Source organism: Hippoglossus stenolepis, chromosome 23 (assembly GCF_022539355.2).
Source record: "Hippoglossus stenolepis isolate QCI-W04-F060 chromosome 23, HSTE1.2, whole genome shotgun sequence".
Lineage (NCBI taxonomy): Eukaryota > Metazoa > Chordata > Actinopteri > Pleuronectiformes > Pleuronectidae > Hippoglossus > Hippoglossus stenolepis.
Genome location: NC_061505.1, coordinates 1422297 through 1443857, shown reverse-complemented (window position 1 = coordinate 1443857; position 21561 = coordinate 1422297). Strand labels below are relative to the sequence as shown.

General features: G+C 47.3%; 1 protein-coding gene across 1 annotated transcript in view; it reads right to left on the bottom strand.

Moving 5' to 3' along the window:
* LOC118102508 (astrocytic phosphoprotein PEA-15) overlaps positions 1–21561 on the bottom strand; it is a 33096-nt gene that overhangs the window by 10277 nt on the left and 1258 nt on the right. The window lies entirely within an intron of this gene.

The following is a 21561-nucleotide window of genomic DNA, read 5'->3' as shown; positions in this document are numbered from 1 at the left end:
AACAAGTTCTGTTCCACAAGGTCAAAACTGAGCATGTTGGTGGTTTATCTGTAGAAACTGTGGTCATGCTGCGAGTCTGTGAAATCCCCTCCGACTCATGCCCCCGGTGTCTCTGGGACGAGCCTGACACTGCGTCCACACATAGAGACCCACTGTGCTTCACATTCTCACCAACACAAACATGCTTTTGTCTCTGCAGCCTCTGTGTGTGTGTGTGTGTGTGTGTGTGTGTGTGTGTGTGTGTGTGTGTGTGTGTGTGTGTGTGTGTGTGTGTGTTTAAATGTGAGACAAAGAGTTGTCATTGAAATTATAATCACAAAGTATCATTCAGCTATATATTAAATCAAGGTCTGAAAAGTAAAAAGTAAAAGTTCTCAAAATATTATTTTCTACAAGCCCTTTTTGAACATGTACCATTATTCTTGTAAGTGTAATGGGCTGAATATGGAAGGTTATTAGTGCCGAAGCAGTTTTCTTTAGCAGTTCTGACAGATTTTAAAGTCATGGCAACTTAGCAGGGGTTTTTGTACCTTACCATAAAGGGGGTGCTAGCCTGGCTAAATGTGTAAATGCCACCTCTCACCACCGGCTCATTCTGTGCAGCAACTAGTTTCTAGTACTTTATGTAAATAAAGATGGACGACGTCTCTCCACTTTCTCCCATTGTAAAAAAAATGAAGCCGAAATATATCATATGGAAGCTGCCATCTTGCTCTTCTGATGTCATTGCAGGATTGTGGAGGAGGAAAAAGTGAAGCCAAATCATTTGTATCGACCCCTGGTGGCTGGCTGTAGTATAGGTCACGAACCCTGCATCCTCCATGTTAGCAGATGGAACACTACAACAACACACTTTGAATATATTTTAGCTCAGCGGTGAACGAGGTTCCGCAGGTTTCACCGTGTGAGCGGATGGCGTCTGAGGAGCTCGTCTCCACAGTCGAGCCATGTTTCCCGTCAAGCGCACAAACAGCGTCCTGAGGCCGAGCGTGCACGGAGGGGAAAGATCACGTCAGGTACAAATGCTGGGAAGAGCTCGGCCTCGTGCACTCACACACAGCAACTCCCCGTCAGGAGCCTCATATCTCACTGTTCTGATACTCAACCTGCCGAGTGCTTCTCTTTGTTGAGATCCACACACACACACACACACACACACAGACACACACACACACACACACACACACACACACACACACACACACACACACCAAAAACTCCATTCACCCTCCACACCAATGACGTTGCCATGGAAACCAGACCTGGCTTTGCCTTTAGGCCTGGAGACTGTTACCTAGCGACAGGGCAGAAACCCTCCCCTGCCTCCCTCCTCACCTCGCCCCCCCCTTTCAGAATAAAAGCCCCCACTCGGATGATTGACACATAAGAAAAAAAAAAACACCAAACCTATAAAGTGATTATTGGACTTCAGTAGTTCTGCAGTTCTGAAACATTTACAGCTTCAGTGACAGTTTGAAAAACAAAGAGACAATGTTGTTGATCTGTTCGCTGCCACATTGTGACAGTCACATGATCCATGTTGACGCTCGCGCACTCCGCAACTCTTTCTCCTCCGTCTCCCCTTTTATCAACGGCACACACACACACACACACACACACACACACACACACACACACACACACACACACACACACACACACAGCGCCGGCCAACAGTGCTGGACTTCAGCACGGAGAAAAGCCTTTATATTTTACCATGGCAACAGAACCACCAGGATAGCAGCCCAACAGTCTCTCGGAATAAGGAATAAACTCTGTTGCACAGATTTCACACAGAATCAAACCCTCCATAAAGACACGAGTCATTCCAGCAGCTGCGACAGGTTGCTAGTTGTTCCCTGGGATGGGTCTCGATTCAGGGGCCGTTCTCCGAAGGATGCAACCCGTGAATCAGGGCAAAGCTTATGTGTTTGGATCATAGATTGTATATAAAGATGGACGACATAACAGCTCCCAGAAGTGAAGCCAAATCCTCCTGATCGCCCCCCTGGTGGCTGGCTGTAGTATAGGTCTTAAACCCTTCCTCCTCCATGTTAGTTGATGACTAAAAGTGCAAGATGGTGGCGTTCGTATCCGTGATGTTTTGGCTTCATTTCTGTACAGTGGGAGGAAGTGGAGATGCGTCTTTATTTACAGTTTTATACTTTCACTCAGTTGGTCTTAGAGGTGTAAAGTCCCTTTTTGTGCCATCTTTCATAAACCTAACAAGGTGGTTTAGTGTGATATTAAATACTCCACATCTCCTTTTCTCCCTGATTCGTTCTTCCCATCCTCCCTTTGTGCTCTCCTGTCCTGTTCCTGCGTATTTCACATGTCGGAGTCGGAGCGTACGAGCAGTTAGTCTCTTTCTCCGTCATTAAATCTCTCATTAAATACACCCTGACCTTTCAGAACCCTCCCCTCCTCTCCTCCCTCTCTCAGGATATTTTCTCACTTTCACTCAGATGGACTGCGAGGCAGAGAGTAGGAGTCCCCGCCCACTCGCCATCTTTAAATCTCCCACGAAACTCACCTCGACTTTACAGAAATCTGCTCCATGTGCGACGGTGTCTATTCTAAAACGGCCGAGCTCTCCAAAAATGAACGATGTTTTTAAAAAGGTGCCACATTTTAAGCGATCTTAAATCTCATCCTCTCTCAACACAGCTCTTTTCTCTGCATCGCTCATTCTGAAGCTTCGCTCTCTCTCTCTGAGAATAACCAGCCTCCTCAGTCCTGCAGCCGGTGGGGGATCAGAGAGTGGGAGGCTGAATCGCACACAGTTTCAGGTCGAAGCTGACGTCTGCCTCCATCTTCTCGGGTCAGGAGTCTCTCTCGTGCTCATCCAGTCAAGGAATTCAGCATCTGTGCGAGGAACAAATTGCCTTAACTCTTTGGATCCTTTCACTTCAACCCACACGTGCTTCTCTCTGCAGTTGTTTCTCGTGCTTTCCTCTTATGAAACACACTGAGAACCATGTTACCGCCCTGTGGTCGTACGTCTCCACCAACAAGTGCACTTTCAGTTTAAACTAATCTTTATTCCAGTCTAATGTGATCAGTTCATCAAGAGGACAAAGTTGTGCTCCGACTTTACTTTTACCTCCAATGTATAAATGACTTCTCGATCCTTTTCTCCCTCCCTGCTTCACGCCCGAGTCGGTGTGTGAAACCCTGCAGAGTCAGAGTCTCTCCACCAACAGGCATCGATCAGTGCTGCAGGCGCTAAACGAACCCAACCCGCCTCCCTGCAGGTTTCCTGTCCGGCAGCAAACAACAAACAAAGCGCCCCCTGCAGACGGCGACCGGGGAGGAGGAAACGCGGTGGACGAGCCCTCGCTGCACATCGACGTGCAGCAGCTTTAACCAGCACAGCTGCAGGGCGGCGGCGGCGTGCTGGGCTCCTGAATGACACCGTGCTGTTGGCGTGCCGCTGTGCCCCCTTTCTCATTTTCACCGCGGTGGTTGGAGGCAGCTTGAGTTTCGATTCTCGGTCTGAGCTGATTTGACTTCCTGTTCGGAAGTATCAGCTGCTGCAAATGTCTCATTATCCGCTCGTAAGATGTATGGAAGTGATGGTTGCTCGCTGTCGTGCAGCCTGGGTCACGTTTAACCATTAAACCAAATACTTACAGGAGCAATCACACAAAGTCACAACTGAAAAACAACAAAAATAAATAAATCTAGCAATACGCAACAACTACTTCCTTTAAAGAGCTGTTTAAATGCAAAAATAAATCAAATAAAAGACTCAATCAAACAGTAAACAACTCAAAAACTAAATAAATCATAAATCACTTCTTCTTTGCTGCTCTGAAAAACAGTATTTACCAGCGGCAGAGTAAAACTACTCAATGCAGAAAAACGTGTAAAACCAGTATGTTACTGGGGAAATTGTTCGAAGCTTTTTTATAAACTTTTGGGCAATTTAACTTTCAACAAAGCGTCATATTTGTTACTAGTGGCTGTTGCTTTAATATGAATTTAGTGGAAGTATAACCTGGTATAAAATGGAAATAAGTGAAATGTACTTAGTTACAGCTCTGGTTATGGACATGATCCTCGCATCCGAAAATATGCGTCCACAGTAATGGACGTATTATGATTTATTCATATCAGTGGTGAGCTGTCACTCAAGTTAGTCCGCTGACGTGAAACATTCAGACTTTTCTCTGCAAACAGATGTTCCATATTTGTTTTTGTTTTAAGCGAAGATGACATTGTGTTTTAATGGACAAGCGTCACACGTCCATTCACACACACACACGTCCCCAATTGAGAGACAATCTGGGCATCAAAAGGTCAAACACGATGCTCCGCCCCCGCTCTGCGTCCTCATCATCCTCATCATCCTCAGCAGTGAGACGGCTTCCTTCTCCCGCTTCGTCTCTGTGCCTCCCTCCGTCATCACCGCTCTACCTTTACTTTTCCCAGTGTCTCCTTCGTGCCTCCTCCCCGAGTCTCCCGGCACAGGGCGGGCTTTGAAGACGACACCATTGCAGCGTTTTTTGCTGCAGGGGAAACATTAGACCTGATTTCTAACCATTAATCTCACTTTGATGTCTCTCGCGCCGCCGAGAACATTGCCTGTGTACACGCGGCAAATAAAAGACCTTGTGTAACAGCTTCTCCTCTGTTTTATCTCTGCTCCCTCGTTCTCTCCTCCTCTGCTCCCCCTCTCCTGACGTTTCTCGCTCAGATTCGCTTTTGCTAGAGGTTCTCTGCCCACCACCACCGGGTTGACCCCGGTCCGGACGCCCAGGTTCCATCACCGCTCCCATTCCCACCACAGGCCCGGACGGAGGAGAGAGGGAGGGTGAAGGGGAAAAGAGAGAAGAGCTGAGAGAGGGACACTGTGCTCGGGATTAAAGGACGGGACGGAGAAAGAGAGGGATGAGGAGGGAATAGATGACGGAGAGGGAAGGGACACAGAGAAAGGCTCCTTCCAGACGGCCCCCTGTCCAATGAGGCAGCGAGCACTGCCAGCACTTATCAGTTCAAAAGCCCAGAGCGAGGGAGAGAGAGAGGGAGAGAGAGAGGGAGAGAGAGAGGGAGAGAGAGAGAGGGAGAGAGAGAGGGAGAGAGAGGGAGGGAGAGAGAGGGAGAGGGAGGGAGGGAGAGAGAGAGGGAGAGAGAGAGAGAGAGAGAGAGGAGAGGAGGAGAGGAGGAGAGGAGGAAGCACTAATCTGGGGAGAAGCAGCGGAGCGACGGGGAATATAGGCCACTGGCCCAATTTTCATTGAGGAGAAAAGAAGATTTGCTGAGTGTAAAAATAGAGCTTTTTATTTCCCAAATTCTCGTCTAACTTTGTTCAGTGTGACGAAGCCTTTTTCCGAACTGAGAATCTTTATTTAAACAACCCGCTGATAAATAAACTACAGATGAATAAACGTCGCTTTATTCATCAACAGTTTTTAATTTGCCGTTAAAGGTTTGTTTGGTGAATAGAAAAGTGACGGAAGCTGCAAAAGGCTGAGACGTAAGAGAAAGAGGAAGAAACTCAAATTATTCATCAATTGTTTGGATTAGAATCTCTTCTCTGACATATTTGTTTCCTGGTGGTTTCAGGTTTGTGTGTTAGAAACGTCATCAACACTCGCTCGCTGTGAGTTTTCCTGCCGTGTTCTCACATGGACTCGTTTGGACTTTCTACCGGAGGGGCTGCAGGAGAAGTTCAGGACTCCTGCGTTCTCACATGCAGCCCCTCTGGAGTTCAGTGCACGTCTGGAAACAGCTTCAGAATAACATCGTCCTCTTCCCTCGTGTATTTCACGATTCTAAGTCTTTAAAACCTTCACAATAAGAGAGGTCCTGTTACTGTAATCAGATGTTTTCTTCGTGGAACGATCCTGAATCGACTCATTGAGAACGAAACCTGATTCTAAGCTGAGTTGGAGCTGATTGAAGCTTTGTGCTTCGTGAAGGGAGCCGATGGTGGAACCTGCTGGGTTGTTGTTAAACCTGTTTGATAAAATACAAATGGATGAAGGATTATTTCACTGAAGAGCTCCGTGCATTTAGCTTCTCGTTCGGGAAGAAGAGGATTTACTGTTTTCATCTGGGAGTGTTTTAACAGTGAACCTCTGCTGGTGACTAGTATCACGGACATTTCTGTCGCCGTCATCTTAATTATCTGTCCCCAAAATGTCCTTGAAGCTTCCACCAGCACATTTATACCAAGAATCTTTGTGTTTCCACATCATCGTCTTCGTCCGTCTTCTGTCTACGGGTCACCGTCACTTCAACTCCTCTCAGTCTCCGTCTCTCGTCTCTGAATGAAACGGGTCCGAGCTGTTCTCTGCTGCTGCCCCCGAGCTTCAGAACAGATCCTGTCACACTATTAATGATATGAAATCTAAATTCAGCCTGATTTGGTCTCATGATCCTGTTAATGTCTTTCGTTATTTTAAATCTATTTCTTATTTCTTTTAACCTCATCTTCTGTGTCTTTAAACCTTTCTTTCTTTTATTGATTTTAAAACACTTAAACAGCTCCCTAAGAAATCACTGGATAACTCTGTCTTGACTGGAAAGCATCTTTTATTTCTTATAACGATTTAATGAAGCTTATATCTTGTTGTGCACGGGAACATTCAGAAACAGAACGTGATTACCACCACACGCGCGTGTTAATCTGTTTACATACATGTTTGCATTTTCCTCCCTCTGATTTTTCTCTAAGCTTCTGAAGAGCAGCATTGGTGGAGTTTGTGTAGGCAGAGGCAACAATCAATCCTCCCAAGTGCCACACAAACACACACAAACACACACAAACACACACAAAACGCACACACACACACTGTGGCTCCGTGTGGATGTGTCCTGAATACAGATACCCCTCAGTTTTTGGCAGGAGCTTGCACAGAACCAGAGGGTAAAGGTTACCCAGAGAGAGAAACACTACCAAAGTGTTTCGCAGGAATAATCAGGAAATGTGAAAGTGCACGTTCAAGAATGAAAAGAAAAGAATCCTGGATTTGTGGCTCAGTCGTGGAAAAGATAAATGAGTCAAATGTGCAGGAGGCGACTGATTCGTTCGTGAAACCTGATGCTGTTTTCTTTAAACACACATCCCTGCGTGTACATGCAACACAGACCGACACACAGCAAACTGAACACGTGAACGTATCTTCACCTGTTTATCTACTGCCTCTTGATCACCCCCTTGTGGCTGCCTGCAGTAAAGGCCACAAACCCCTGCCTCCTCCATGTTAGTAGATGTGGCATAGACCAAACAAAAATATATGATTTGATGGGTTCTGTCAGTTTATGTAGTTCTTATTAAGCAGATGTTTGTTCAAGTGTGAACTCTACCACCGAGTTTGGTTTTAATTAGTTATTCAATGCTATAAAAATGGGGTGAAGGGTCGTGATTGACAGGTGAGACTGACTCTGGCTCCAAATGACGACGAGACGACGGCGCCCACATGTAGAGTCTGCGTCCTCGCCAACGACCACTGAAGGAATCCTGAATGACACTTAACTCTCTCGCCAACGTGGAACTAGTGGAAAACAAGATGTTAGAAGGAGCTGCAGCCGCCGGGTTTTGTGCTGTGGAGACGAGCGAGTCCGTGACTGACACAAGATGAGGCTTCACGTCCTGCTGTCGCCATGGACACACTTCCTGGCCTCGGCTATAGGGCAGCGGGAAAAAACAGCAGCCGCCGAGGGAGAGCAGAGACAGAGGGGTGAGACAGTGTGAGACAGGGAGAGACAGGGTGAGACAGGAGGGATGGAGGGGAGAAAAATAAACCAGCAGCTGGACTCGCCGGAGGAATTAAAACTGGAGCTGATCCCTTTTCTGCTTTGTTCCACACCAGGCTCTTCCTCTGGAGCTCCGCCCTCAGGACTCCACTTTATGGAGACATATTTTTGCAGCTCTCTTTTGTCAAACAGTGTTAAGACTGTTTGAAAATCGTTTTAAACTGCGTGTTAGATTTTAAATAGCACCTCTGTTGGCAACATGCTTTTGGAGGATGGACTCCTCCTCTTCATCCTGAGACATTTGTAATCTTCCAGTTTTTATGTCCGATCTGGACAGTTTTTCATCAAGATCAATGAATCCTTCACTGGGATATTGGTGAATTCGTTAGCGATAGAAAATCCTTCATCCGCCTCTTTGTCCGAAATGTAACGGGTTCTTTCTTGGCTCTTTCCAGCAAGTTTTGTGTAAATCTGTTTTTGCATAATCCTGCTGACAAACAAACAAACCTCATCTCCCATATAACCCTGTGTATTGTGACTTCGACCGTGGATACCTCGCGGTCTGCACGCCTGCACCTCGGCTGATAGGGTCTTTGACTGTATGCATGAATAACTGTATGAATATGAACAGCTGCATGAACCGCACACTCACAGATGAGTGCTCTGACGTGAGAGACACAGGAAAGAATGAGGAGAGAGAGAGAGTTACTCCCCGGTCACCGGAGCAGCCTTCTGCTTAATCTGAATTCTAAATGGCAAACGGTTCATCGTGGCTGCAGGAAAAGACCAGATGGTCGTGACTAAAACCGGAGAGAGGGAGCGAGAGAGGGAGCGAGAGACCAGATGTGGTGTGCGGAGATGCAGGGAGAGAAATAAAGATCGTCAGGGAGGAAGGTGAACGGGTTGTAGCAGAAAAGGCAGGAGTGAGTCCTGGAGGCGCTGCTTTTATATAAACACACATTCCTTGGTCTAATCAAACCCAGTGTATTCTGGGACAAACCCCATGACTCTGTGACCCCGCAGTGACATCGGCCAGGACAAACCAGACGGCAGCCGAGCGCAGTCACGCAACACGCCGCCGCGATGCCGATCCACCGTCAGCTCTAATTCCCTAATCCATTAAAATCCTTCCTCCATGCGGCTAAGCTAGCGTAAGCAAGTCAGTCACCTCCTGCACCTGATAACTCGGCAGAGGCAACAGGCGTTACAAGCTGTTTACGCTCCCGAGCCGCTTTAAGCTGCTGTTGTTGGTGTTAGTGAAAATCACTCGCTGACTGGAGAAACCCTGAATACTATTTTACAACTTCAGTAATAAAAGGTCCCGTCACGTTCTGGAGCTTTCAACCACATCGCAGCCGTTTTCAGACGTGAGCTCTGGAAAGTGTCTGGACCCAGTTCTCTGGAGTTCGTCCTTCAGATACGAAAGAACGCAGCAGGAGACTCACTCGGACATATACCAGACGTCTTACTCGGGGGCTGCAGGAAGAACTCTGGAGAATGTCCAGAGCAACTGACTCTGACATTTTCATTTTCAGCCCTTTGGATAGTTTCAGGAGAATGTGCGGAGTTCAGTGCAGCTCTGAAAGCAGCTTTGAGGAGGACCAGTTGCAGTTTAAGGCAGAATTAATGTCGGCATTTTTCTTTGTCAAAATCTTGTCTTTAACGGTTAAAGATAAAATCGATTTAGATTAGCTTAGCATAAAGAAAGAAACGTCTAACCTGGCTCTGTTCACACGCAGCTACTAGCTCTTCCAAAGCTGCTCCATAAGACAAGATATCATTGTTGTATAATTTGTACAAAGCCGGTGAAAGAGACAAGCTGTGGTTTTTCAGGGGATTATGTGCCAGTCTCCTGAAGATCAGCAGCTTTGGGCTTTCAGATGTTAACAACACGTTATTTGATATAAGTTCTCTTACACTTAAACACTTAAACACTTGAGAAATCGACTGAGTGAGTCGGTGAGTCCCTGGTATCGAGCAGCGACCAGAACAAACCTCTTCGTCTTGCATCATGGATTCTGTTTGTTTGTTGAGGATCATCCGACAAATCCCAATAAATACTCAGAGAACCCGTGTCGTCTATATTCACTAATCTGCTTTATAGAGCCCTGATGTCACGTTCTTGCAGGATGGCGCCTGTGGCCTCGCGCGGCGGCTGCGTTGTTCGACCACGCGCTGATGAGTTGAAGCTCCTCCCTCCAAACGTTGATGACAGTGGATTGCATCATGCGGACTGAACCCAGCTCCCTCAGTGAACCCGTCCGTACAGACGACTGATTGGTTCTAACTACACAGCAATACAGGAAATAATCCTGATTGTATTACTTGTATAAACGTCCACATCCGCAGATAACGATAAGAGACGTCTGCTTCTACACCGACGCAGACGTCTGCGGTGAAATCTGGCCTCTGTGTTGGTGACTTTCACTCGTTTCCCGTGCAAATTAATTCATTTGGAGACTTGTTCTAGAACAAAGTGTCGGAGGAGCCGTGGGTCTGGTTTTCTGACCCTGTCAACTTTCATGACAACGGGTAAACGGACTGGAGATAAGTGGAATCCTCTCACCTCGCTGCCTCCCTCACCGAATGAGGTTTTAAGACTGAACACACCGATACATGGACGCTTCCGACGTGCAGTTTTCGTTGAAAAGCCTCAGACACGACTCAGAATAATCTTGACTCTCATGCACTGTGACAGTCGGTGTGCACAGCCGCAGACAGAGATGCTGTGGTGTGTCACGGCAGCGGGAGCCAGATATGAGAAATCATGGAAATGTATTTGTGTCGTCGATGCTTCATTAGCGTTCGGGCTTTATGGAAGATAAAAATATCTTTGTGCCTCTGGGAGGAGAGAGGAATGACGAGGGGGGGGGGCCGAGTGTGTGCGCAGAGATAAAATGAGGATGCAAGAGTTTTTCTTTTGTTTCCTGCTGTGAATATGTGCGTGTTCATCCGATGTGTGTCTGTGCACGAGCGAGGCTGCAGCGGCGGCGTTTTGAGTAAAAACTTCCAGGCAAAAACCGTGATGTGAAGGTGCGACGCTGACGTCAGCCTCTCCTGACATCCTGCTGTCGAAAATATCTCTCCTCCCCATCTCTGCCTGCCTCACTCCCGAGCTCTTCTTCACTGCTCCTTCATCACAGCCACACCGCAGGCTCCTGTCAGCGTCTGTGCACCGAGGCATGAACATGTTCCATCGGAGGTGGATGCCTTCCCTGCACACACTGTACATACATCAATATTGTGATGTCAGCGACACCATGTGATGACGAATGATTGGTTAAGCTGTGCATCGTCTTAGATATTATGGGATGCAACATTTAATGCATTATTACCCTTTTCTGACTTCATCATCAAGATCATGAATCATCTTTTGATCTCTATAATCTTAAGGTGGTGTCTATAGTCTTATTCTATGACGTCACATGAGGGGGATTCACTCTTTGAACATTATGAGCTTTAGATCTGGAAAATGGTTGTTCTTGGTTTAAGTTCTGTTCCACTAAAGGTTCTGGTGTTTCGCTGCAGCAGGAAACTCAAAAACTCGAAGCGAGCATGTGACCTCACGTGAAGGATCAGTTCATCGTAGACATCAAGTCTTCGTTCATTCACTGGACTGCAGGCGTCTTGTTGAGAGAAGTGCAGAGTGAGTTCAGCTGGATTTACATCTGCAGAGACATGTGACCAGTCACAAGACCAACACTGTCTTCTTGGAGATCAACCCCACAGGAAACTAATCTCAACTCTTCACAACAGGGGAAAGTTTGAAGTCTCCTGATGTAAAACCACGTAAACGCTCAATTTTCTACTTAACAAACTCTTTATTTCCAGATAATCCATTTATGTTTTTAACAGGAGTTTTCATTTTGCCTTCGAATATGAGCCACGGAGACAGGTGGGCGGGCGGCCGAGTGGGAAACGGAGAGTCAGAATCATTCAGGCACGGTCGGCCTGCTGGGAAACGCTGTCAGATGTTTTGATCGGTCGTCCACTAATCGTGGAAATAGGACCTGGAGTCTGGCCGGTTTCTTGTGATCGGCCGACGACGCGTCTGACTGTGTTTGTGTCGTGAGCACAGACGAGCGGAGAAAAGCCTGAGGGAGAGGAGGAAGAAGACGAAGGGTGTGTGGGGGGGGGGGGATGTTAAAGTCACTGTTGTAAGATAACGCCTTCAGTGAGCGCCGACACGTTTACTACACGTCTGCCGATGAGACGATCAGAGCCAGATGTCAAGCAGCCGCTCTGATGACATCTCGTTTCCTCGAGGGGGTTAAAGTTCACAGGATGAAGTCATCGTTTGGAGATGAAAGAGGATGAAGAGGAACGAAGAGGAACGAACACTGTGGGGACACGAGGAAGACCAGCAACACTCTTCTCCACCTAAAAAACTGTCCATCTTCTATCCTGAATGGAAGCAAAGGATGAACCTCCACCATCTCTCTCTCTCTCTCTCTCAGACAAACCTCTGACGGAACAGAAATTAGACAGAAAACACAGATCAGTTCCTGTTTGGCTCGGGCCTGATCCCAGATGGAAAAAAGCTGCTGGAGCGTTTGGACGGAGAGAGAGAGAGGAAAGGAAAAGTCTCGTGTGTTTACTTCTCACTTTTTTCTGCGGCATCGAAATAGCAACAGCAACTTAAGAGAGACGAGAGACGAGAGACGGTGTCTTCGTCTCCGTGCTGTACCTTCTCATGTCTGCGTCTTTATATCTGACAGACACCTGCACAGATCCACATTCTCACATTTCCCCGAGAACACATGTTAGCCTGTGAGTCTAGCTACAGATCTGCACACAAACATGAAGACACACACACACACAAACACACACACAAACACACACACACACACACACAGTTACAGAACCAGCCTCGGTCCGGATGCCGACATTCTCCACAGTGTTAATGGGGCTGTATCCCACTGTAATGCACAGTTCACTGAGGCTCCAGATGGAGAGGCAGCGAGGAAGAGGAACAGGATGCCATAACCTCGCCTCACACAGTACACAAGAGTCACAGCTGCAGCACACACACACACACACACACAGGGTACAGCAGGCCAGAGCACCCACGCCTGTATCAGCCCACGTGAATGCTTCTAGAAGAAAAAGAAAGGCTGACACACACACGACATATCTACACTATATCTTTTGTATGAGCATGCTCGGAAACACACGTGCAAACGCACACAGACTCACACATTCACACACCCTCAGCTGAAGCACACTTCACCATGAGTGTCGGCTGACGAGCAGAGAGTCAAGGTGGCGGTTGTTGTATTTTCCCTGAAGCCTCAATATAACCTTCACTACAATGTTTTAAATGTTATTGATAAAAGTGTTATGATGCTGACAGGAAGTGATTTAGCATCGCATCGACGTGTAAATGTGTTTTAATGAGGGAACTCAGGACGATCTGGATGTGTCAGCGTTTTAAAGACATAAAGTGACGTGGGCGGAGAAAGCATCCATACACCCCGATCCTTGATTTACAGTAACTGCTGCTGGAAACACCAGAGCTGCTGAGGGGAGGAGAGAGGGGAGGCTGGAGGAAGGGAGGAAGGAGGGGAAGGAAAGGAAAGGAAAGGAAAGGAAAGGAAAGGAAAGGAAAGGAGAGGAGAGGACGCAGGAGGGGCAGGGTGAAGTCTGAGTCATCGTCAGTTACAGTCATCGTCTGAGCCAAAGGGATGAGGGAAGACACACACACACACACACACACACACACACACACACACACACACACACACACACACACACACACACACACACACACACAGGGACGAGGCCATCTTTAATGGCAGCTTCCCCACTCTCTTTCACTAAAGGGGACATGAAGTCAAATGGTCAGGGGCTGTGGGGAATGGTCTTATTGGAGCCACTGACCCCTCTGTAACACACACACACACACACACACACACACACACACACACACACAGACACACACGAATGGGCCGGAGTCCCCACACAGTCCATTAGAGATTAAACAAGTTGTTCGGTCTATGTTTCAGACTCCGGGCATGACTCAAAATTTCAGATTAGTCTGCCGCCTCCTCTCCTTCTCCTCCTCTGTCGCTCCCTCTCTCTCCATCTCTGCTCCCACCGCGGCGTCGTCTCTATCTTTCCATTAGTGGATTAAGCGGTCGGGCGGCGGCGGCGAGGAAGTCGGTTCAGAGAAAATGAAACTCAGTCCATCACCCTGCGTCTGGGGGACGTGAGACGACTGACTGACTGGGTACCTGCCCGCCCTCGTCGCCTCCTCACATCACGGCTCCATTATGGATTTCTACAATAACACGACAGCAGATGAATTCACACGCAGTCCTGCTGTTTCTGCATTATTGGGGAAATAGCCCCCCACCCGCTGGCAGAGCAGGGCGACGGGGATATTTATGGTCATGTTGCGCTCGCCACCTGTTGATGACGAGGATGCAGCGCGAGGAGAAGCCGAGTCTACAGCTCTGCTCACATCCTGTGGGGCTGCACATTAGCAACGAGCTAAAGGCTAACATACTGATATTTGCAGCTTATGCTTTACACGAGTGGGAATTTCACTAGTTTTGCAGGAAGTCAGTCCCTAAAGAATTCTTAAAAACCCTTTTCAGGTTCGTGCTGTGTAGTGATGTTACATAAATGGCAGTTATGCAGCCACATAATAACACAATACCAGTGAAGAACAGACTCAGTGAGTATATCAGGATATTTGACGAGGAGAAGTAGTCGTAGCATTAGTTTATAATCACTGAAGATTGGTAATTAGCTCCTCGGTTACCACACCACTTGCCTTAGCAACCAGCAGAGCTGACAGCTCCGTCTCCTTCAGGTAGTTCTCAGTGGGCTGAAGTTCCCTCACTAACATCTCTTGGATTAAATTAGTCTTTATGAAGCACAACCGTTAAAGAGCCATTCCGCCTGTTACACATCCTCACGGGGACACGACAGGGTCACTTATTGTTTCTCTTTCACTCACATCGCCACGGTAACAGCTCTCCGTCTGTGCTGGGCCTCTGCTCCTAATGCTGGAGTCAAACGCAACGTTGTGCTGGTCGGTTTCCCGTCTGTGTAAACTCCGTGTGATGACTAAGAGGCTGTTTGTAACAAAGAGTCCACATAGAAGTGTGAGTCACGTACTGAACAGCCTGGTGAATATTCAGGTTTTGTGCAATAAGACAATAGATTATGTGAAAAGTCTTTCATTCCAAGTTCTGCTCTATTGTTTATCTGATTGTGTTGCAAGTCAAACACGTTGTTTTCTGTTGACGCTTTGTGTCACATGGCGCTTATGTGTCCATATATCAAATCAAAATGTATTTTACCATCAGAGAGAAGATCTTCCTCAAACGTCGGACACTAAGTGCCGCAGAGAAAGACACGGACCGGACTGAACTCAAACAACTGGGCAGATGTGACCTGTGGGCTGCCGGTTGCCCACCTCAGGGTTGAGTCTCTCCAAAGTCTCAGTGAAAAAGGTTATTACATAAAAGCCTGCAGCCGAGCCGGTGTGTTACGGTACAACGCATTAGTGCGAGCCGCAACACCTCCGGCACACGGGTCCCCAGAGGGTTACATAAACAACATACACACAGCAAGTTTTTCCTCAGTTTGAGTCTTAGCGGAGGAACACGTTTGTGTGTGTGTGAGTTTTTCATGCCCGTGTCATTGAGGTTAACCTGATTCCTGAGGCTTTTTAAAACACACATACAGGAACACACACACACTCCTGAGCTCACACACACACATACAGTGGAGAAAGGGACGGAGGCGAATCTGTGCTTCATGTTATATAAGGAAACTGACGGAGCCGTACGCTGCGTTCATTTTGTTCGTATTTGTGCACGTGTTCTGGAAATAAAGCAGATTTTAATTTAATTTCCTGTTGCACCTTTTACTTTGTAAAGGACGTCTGGTCAAGTTGTTTTAAATGTGACGTATAAACAAAACTGACATTGACATGGATGAAATCCTCAAATGTTAGAAAATCTTTTAATGGAGGACGTCAAGAAAAACAACATTTGGTCTCGAAAAATATTTGGCATTGGAGATAAACATGGCGGCAGCTTTGAATCACCTCAACAAAAGAGTGTGTCTCATCAAGGCAACTGTTACAGACCTGTACTTTCCACCCACGCCGCAGGCTTCTTCATCACACACACACACAAACAACACACACACACACACAAACAACACACACACACAAACAACACACACACACACACACACTCACAGATCCGTCATCATCCAAAGAGCAGCTGAAGAAGCACAAACACACCAGACCCCAACGGGCACTGCCAGCTTCTCCACTGCGCCACGGGCTGAGTGCGCGTCTGTTACATGACAACAACAAACCCCGGCCAAAAAAAAGTTACACGTGTGTCATGCACGTCACACACACACACACACACACACACACACACACACACACACACACACACACGCACACACACAGCACAACAGTTTAGAATTTAGTTCAAAACAAATTCGATGATGAAATGATGAAATGAAAAACAGTTGCATGCTGGGAGTTTTTCACAGTCAATTTGATGATTAAAACTAATGTGAGAGAGGGAGCGACAAAAACAGTCAACACTTTGAGTCGACCCCTTGACAGAACACACACACACACACACACACACACACACACACACACACACACACACACACACTGTACACACCTGCCTCCTCCTGCTTCAATCGAATCAACTCTTATCAAATCCAATCAGACCCACTGGGGCGTTTCATCTGGAGTCGGCCAGCAGAGTAGATTATGCACACGGCCTCAATCAAAGCATGTGTGTGTGTGTGTGTGTGTGTGTGTGTGTGTGTGTGTGTGTGTGTATAACCGAGCATGTGTGTGCTCCAGTACATCAGCACCATGCTGTTTGTGTGGCTCTGCCCGTCTGTGGAGGCTTAGTTGTACTGCATGTGTGTGTGTGTGTGTGTGTGTGTGTGTGTGTGTGTGTGTGTGTGTGTGTGTGTGTGTGTGTGTGTGTGTGTGTGTGTGTGTGTGTGGGTAAATCATTTCATCCATTATTCCGGCCTCAGTGAAACACAGAAAGATTGAGCTTATGAAACACCGCAGCTGTGTGTTGCTGTGCACCCTCCCTCCATCCGTAAAAATCAACACAATCACCCCAGGTTCGCACATAACCCGACAAAAGTCGCACAGCACCCTGGCTCCCCTGCTGCCCCGCTCGCTGCCCCGCCCTACAGGAGCACATTTGAAAACTCTGCAGTGTGCTGAATTTGCATGGATGCAATGACACCAGGGAGCGTCGTGGTTGAAACAGACAAACAGCATCCGAAGTGGAAGAGAGCGTTGAAAAGTAGGTTTTTGCTCGTGTAGGCGTCGCTTGTAGCACAGCAACCGAGCAACCACGCAGCCCAGCAGTTGCTGGAGGGATTTAGATTTCTGTGTGTGTCCATGTGTGTGTGTGTCCATGTGGCTGCAGCCTGCGAGGGAAAAGGCTTAACCTCTGCGACAATGGGAAATGTAAAGTAAATCATTGCACATGCTTCAGTTAAGCAAACACTGACTCAAGGTGAATCTCCGTTCAGGTTAAAAGCCTGATCGATCGTGACTCGCTGCTCATTGGCTCCTCTGAGTAACTATACATGGTTTATATCAACACAATCATCCTGCTAAATAACCAGCATGTGAATTCACTGCAGGCTGGTGGAGGATATAAATAAGGAAACACACCCGATAGAACAATCTGTAGAAGATATGAAATCTCTGGCAAGGGAAGAGAACCAGATTAGAACCGGTGATGTAAGTGGAAATGCGGCCTTCCCCTTTAAGGCATCGCTTCCTGTTTGCCCGGAGCTTCCAGCAGAACACAGTAGACTGTGTTTTTTTTGCGCTAGACATTTTTAAAAACGGCGGAGGCGGAGAGCTTGGCTCCGGGTGCTGGTTTCACTCTTGGCCCCAGACCCACTCCGGCCTGTTTCTCTTCCTGTGACCCCAGTGACTGAGGAGTGAGGCCGAGGTTTCCTGTGTCCTTCTGCCTGATTCCCAGTTCAGAGAGTTGAGGCTGCACCTGAATCAGGCCAGTTTGTGTCTGCTCCGGCTCCACCGGGGTCTTTCTGTGTGGAGTTGGCCTCCGCCTGCTGCACCCGGCTGCTCCACCTGAATAATGCAGAGGATTTGTTGCTGTTGTGGCGTCTGTGCAGAAAACCTCCCGCTGTGTTGTGCATGTGTGAAAGACAAACTCTGGTCACAGTAATCGACCACTTCCCTCATTAAAACCGGATTATCCCCTCACTTGCCCACTGATACACGCAACAAGCATTTAGCAGCATAAACATACGTCTGGTGTTTATTTTTCTTTCACTTTTATTTTGTCGTTCCCTCCACTTGAGGCACTTATCTGGTTTCACTGTGAAAAGCTCCACTGTGCTCACCAGCGAGTCTTTGGCCGTCTGCTGTTTTATGCCAGGAAGGTTTAGAGTTTTTAGAGCTTTTCTGTTTTCTCTGAAATCAGCTCCCTGTTATGTCTGGAAACAGATGAAAGCCGTGAGAGGAAACTGAAACGTGGGGCCGCCGGCTGGGAAACCAAAACAAAGGCCTGAACGGAGCTGGAGAGCTCTGCAGACATTTCTTCATGTCCTGCATCATTTTAATGACTCGAGTCTCATTTATGCTAAATGTAAGATGCGTGTACGGACTTCTGTCGTCTGCGCGAGTGCACGTCTCCTGAAAGCTCACAGATGAAACAGAGGAAGCGGAGCAGGGCCACCAGAAATCGGGGGGCAGTGTAGTCGAATGTTTAAGCAGCACAACCATAGGACACCAGGAACTAATTTCAACGATGGCAGGACAATTTTTTGCGGCGTGACTTTGCAAGTTGTTAAGAAACTAGAGTCACAACCTCCTCCAACGTCAACACATTTGTTGTTGTCAGAAACTCTCGGCTCTGCACTGCCCTCTAGTGGATGTTTTTGCTAAAAAAACACATCTCTTTCCGTACGTAAAGGCAATTTGCAATGACAGTCAATCAATTTGTTTGGTTGGTTTCCGACGAACTATTCTTTCTAAGTCTTTCTTTTGCTTTCCTAAAGTCCAAAACTGCGACAAACACTTTCCTGTTGAGATAGAAAGTGGCATCTGCCCCAACAGGGGGTCAACCTGTAAATGGATACCGAGAACAGAGCTGAGGAAAGCGAGTGGCAGCGGGGGGGACAATGCGAGCGAGCAGCCGTAGCGCAGATTACAGGCGGTGATGTAACGCGGCCTGATGACACTGTCCCAGAGCTCCGAGCTTCCTGAGAGCGCAGCGGACACACATGGTGTAAGCAAACAAACGCTCGGCAGCGGGACAGACGGGAAACAAAAGGCAGGGATCGTCTGACGGGGACGTATCTGTTCCCTCTGTGAACCCGGAGCCGTGTGAGAGGACGCCACCGTCTCAGAGTCCACGCATACTTGAGTTGGTTGTCAGAGGGATGTGATTCTGATTGCCAGGTGTTCTGTGCTGACACGGTTTGTTGTCGGAGCCGTCGGATACTTTATTAAACCTCGTTAAACGATGCCAATGACGGTTAACTGGCCTTTGAGTAGAAACTGAATCTAGACGTCAAACCTGTTGGTCACAAAAAACTAAATCCAAGGCTCTCTTCATATAAAAGCTTTTGATAAACTTTCAGTCCCCCCCCACTTAGATTTCTTGGACGCTCACGGGCCAGTGCCAAATGCATCCGGGCATTCAACGTATTTTTAAACACATGCACTGTTGTTTTCAACCGGCTAATGGAATACACTTCTTAGGTTTTATTTATTTATCTTACACAATGAAAAGCCACTGGGCCCTTCACTTGAATTAGTCAACCTGCTGATCTGTCAGCAGAAAACTCTCAGCAACTCTTCACTGGATTGAAATACAAGTCAAATTATGTTTTATAGTCTTATCACTCTGATGTTCGTCCAGATGTTCATGTTTCTAATAAGGTTGAAAAGTCATGAACCACAACTGACACTGTCTCGTGATTGGTCGAGCGCGGGGCCACGGGTGGGACCTCGATAACGCAACTCTGAATGACATCACCAGAACAAGATGGCGGTGCCCACATGGCGGATGTTTTAGCATCATTTTCTTCGGATGAAGTGGAGACTCATTTATTTAGAGAGTTTATGAGTGAAACCGAGAGGGAGGAGGGAGGAAGTGGATCAGATGTTGGTGAGTCATGAGGAGGTTTACATTCCTCATTGGTTTCAGACGAGAACCTTCACTCTGGGTGAACTGCAGTTAATGTACGAGTTTCAGTTTGTTGGTGCACTAAAACGTCTTGGTTGCTACAAATGCTTTATAGTGGTTATGGTGATTGACTTCATTCTCTTTCATTGTCGGTCGTCCGGCACGTGTGACATCACAGTCGTGAACGTTGCCTCTGAAGAGTCGAACCCAACAAACCAGACGTTTTTGTTGTTTTGTTGTTGTGATCGTTTCATGTTCCACCAGATTAACACTGATCCTCCCGGAAACTGTGTTTGACTCAGCGGCTGCAAACATTCAGCCACAGACATTCAGCCACAGACATTCCCCTGGCAGCGGCGTCGACGCTGGCGGTGGGAGCGCAGGGGGCTGGGGGAAACCGACACCACCAATACACACAGAGAGGAAGTGAACCCGATAGAGGTAGCACATTTCTGCTGCGTTGCCTGGTTGTTGTTTCTCCCCCTCCCCGAGAAGACAGATCAATATGTGTCACAGAGGAGAGGAGGCCGGCTCCCAAACAGCTGAGTCAAGGCACACACACACAGACACACACACACACACACACACACACACACTTGTAACCCCCAGCGTCCTAACCCTTCCTGCCTGGATTTTAACCATGGACTGTTAAACAAAGATGGATGACATGACAGCTCCCCGAAAGTGAAGCCAAAACATCTCTATCTTCATCTGGTGGTACAGTCGTAAACCCCGCCTCCTCCTTGTTAGTGGAAGGGACAGGGACCAAATTAAAAACTCATCACAACTGTGTGATTGTGTGGATTTTTCTGGTAAAATTTGTTTAAATTATTATCATCTTATGACCATTATTTGTTGCGATAAAAACAGTTATAGCAGCTGAAAAGGACTTGTGATTGGTCGAGGGTGTCACTAGCACCATCACCCAAATCTCATTTAAACCACAAGAGACATTTTAAAAAAGTGAAATATCTTTAAAACACTTTCTGAAAGTGACACCGTCGTCCAGTCTTGCTTAAATAAAATAAAGGGCGACTTTATCTCTGCTATGCTGTGGTTTTTTTTAACAGCTTGTAAAAACCGCACCGTGCAGAGGGGAGATATGACTGGAATTCAACCCCACAGGAAATGGACTGGCAGCTGTCATGCTGTGCAAAAGTCACACGCTCCTGTGTGGTGTGTGTGTGTGTGTGTGTGTGTGTGTGTGTGTGTGTGTGTGTGTGTGTGTGTGCGTGCCAGGGTCAAGATGCATTGATTAACATGAACATAACCATAAGTCAAAGAACGCTAAGACAACTGTAGAGCTGCTGTCAGACATGCACTGAAGTCCAGAACACAAACATTTCCGAGTGAGTCGTTCCAGACATTTCCCAGAAGATGTCTCCCCCAGCCCCCCCGAGTCAAGGCTCCAATTTTCTGGACAATTTTGCGTAGTTCGTGTTTTATTCTCCCGTTGCAGCTCCTCGGTCGTGAGGAGTGGCTCGTTTCTTTTGTCTTCTGTTAACATCTTCTCCACAGCACTGTGAGCTGCCGTGGCACAAACACACTGAACCTCAACCTCGACACATTCCACAGTGAGTTCCAGCAAAAAACACAAAATATCCAACACCAGTATTATAGGAAAACGTCAGTGACACAATGAAGGGATAAAATATACGATAACACAGAGACA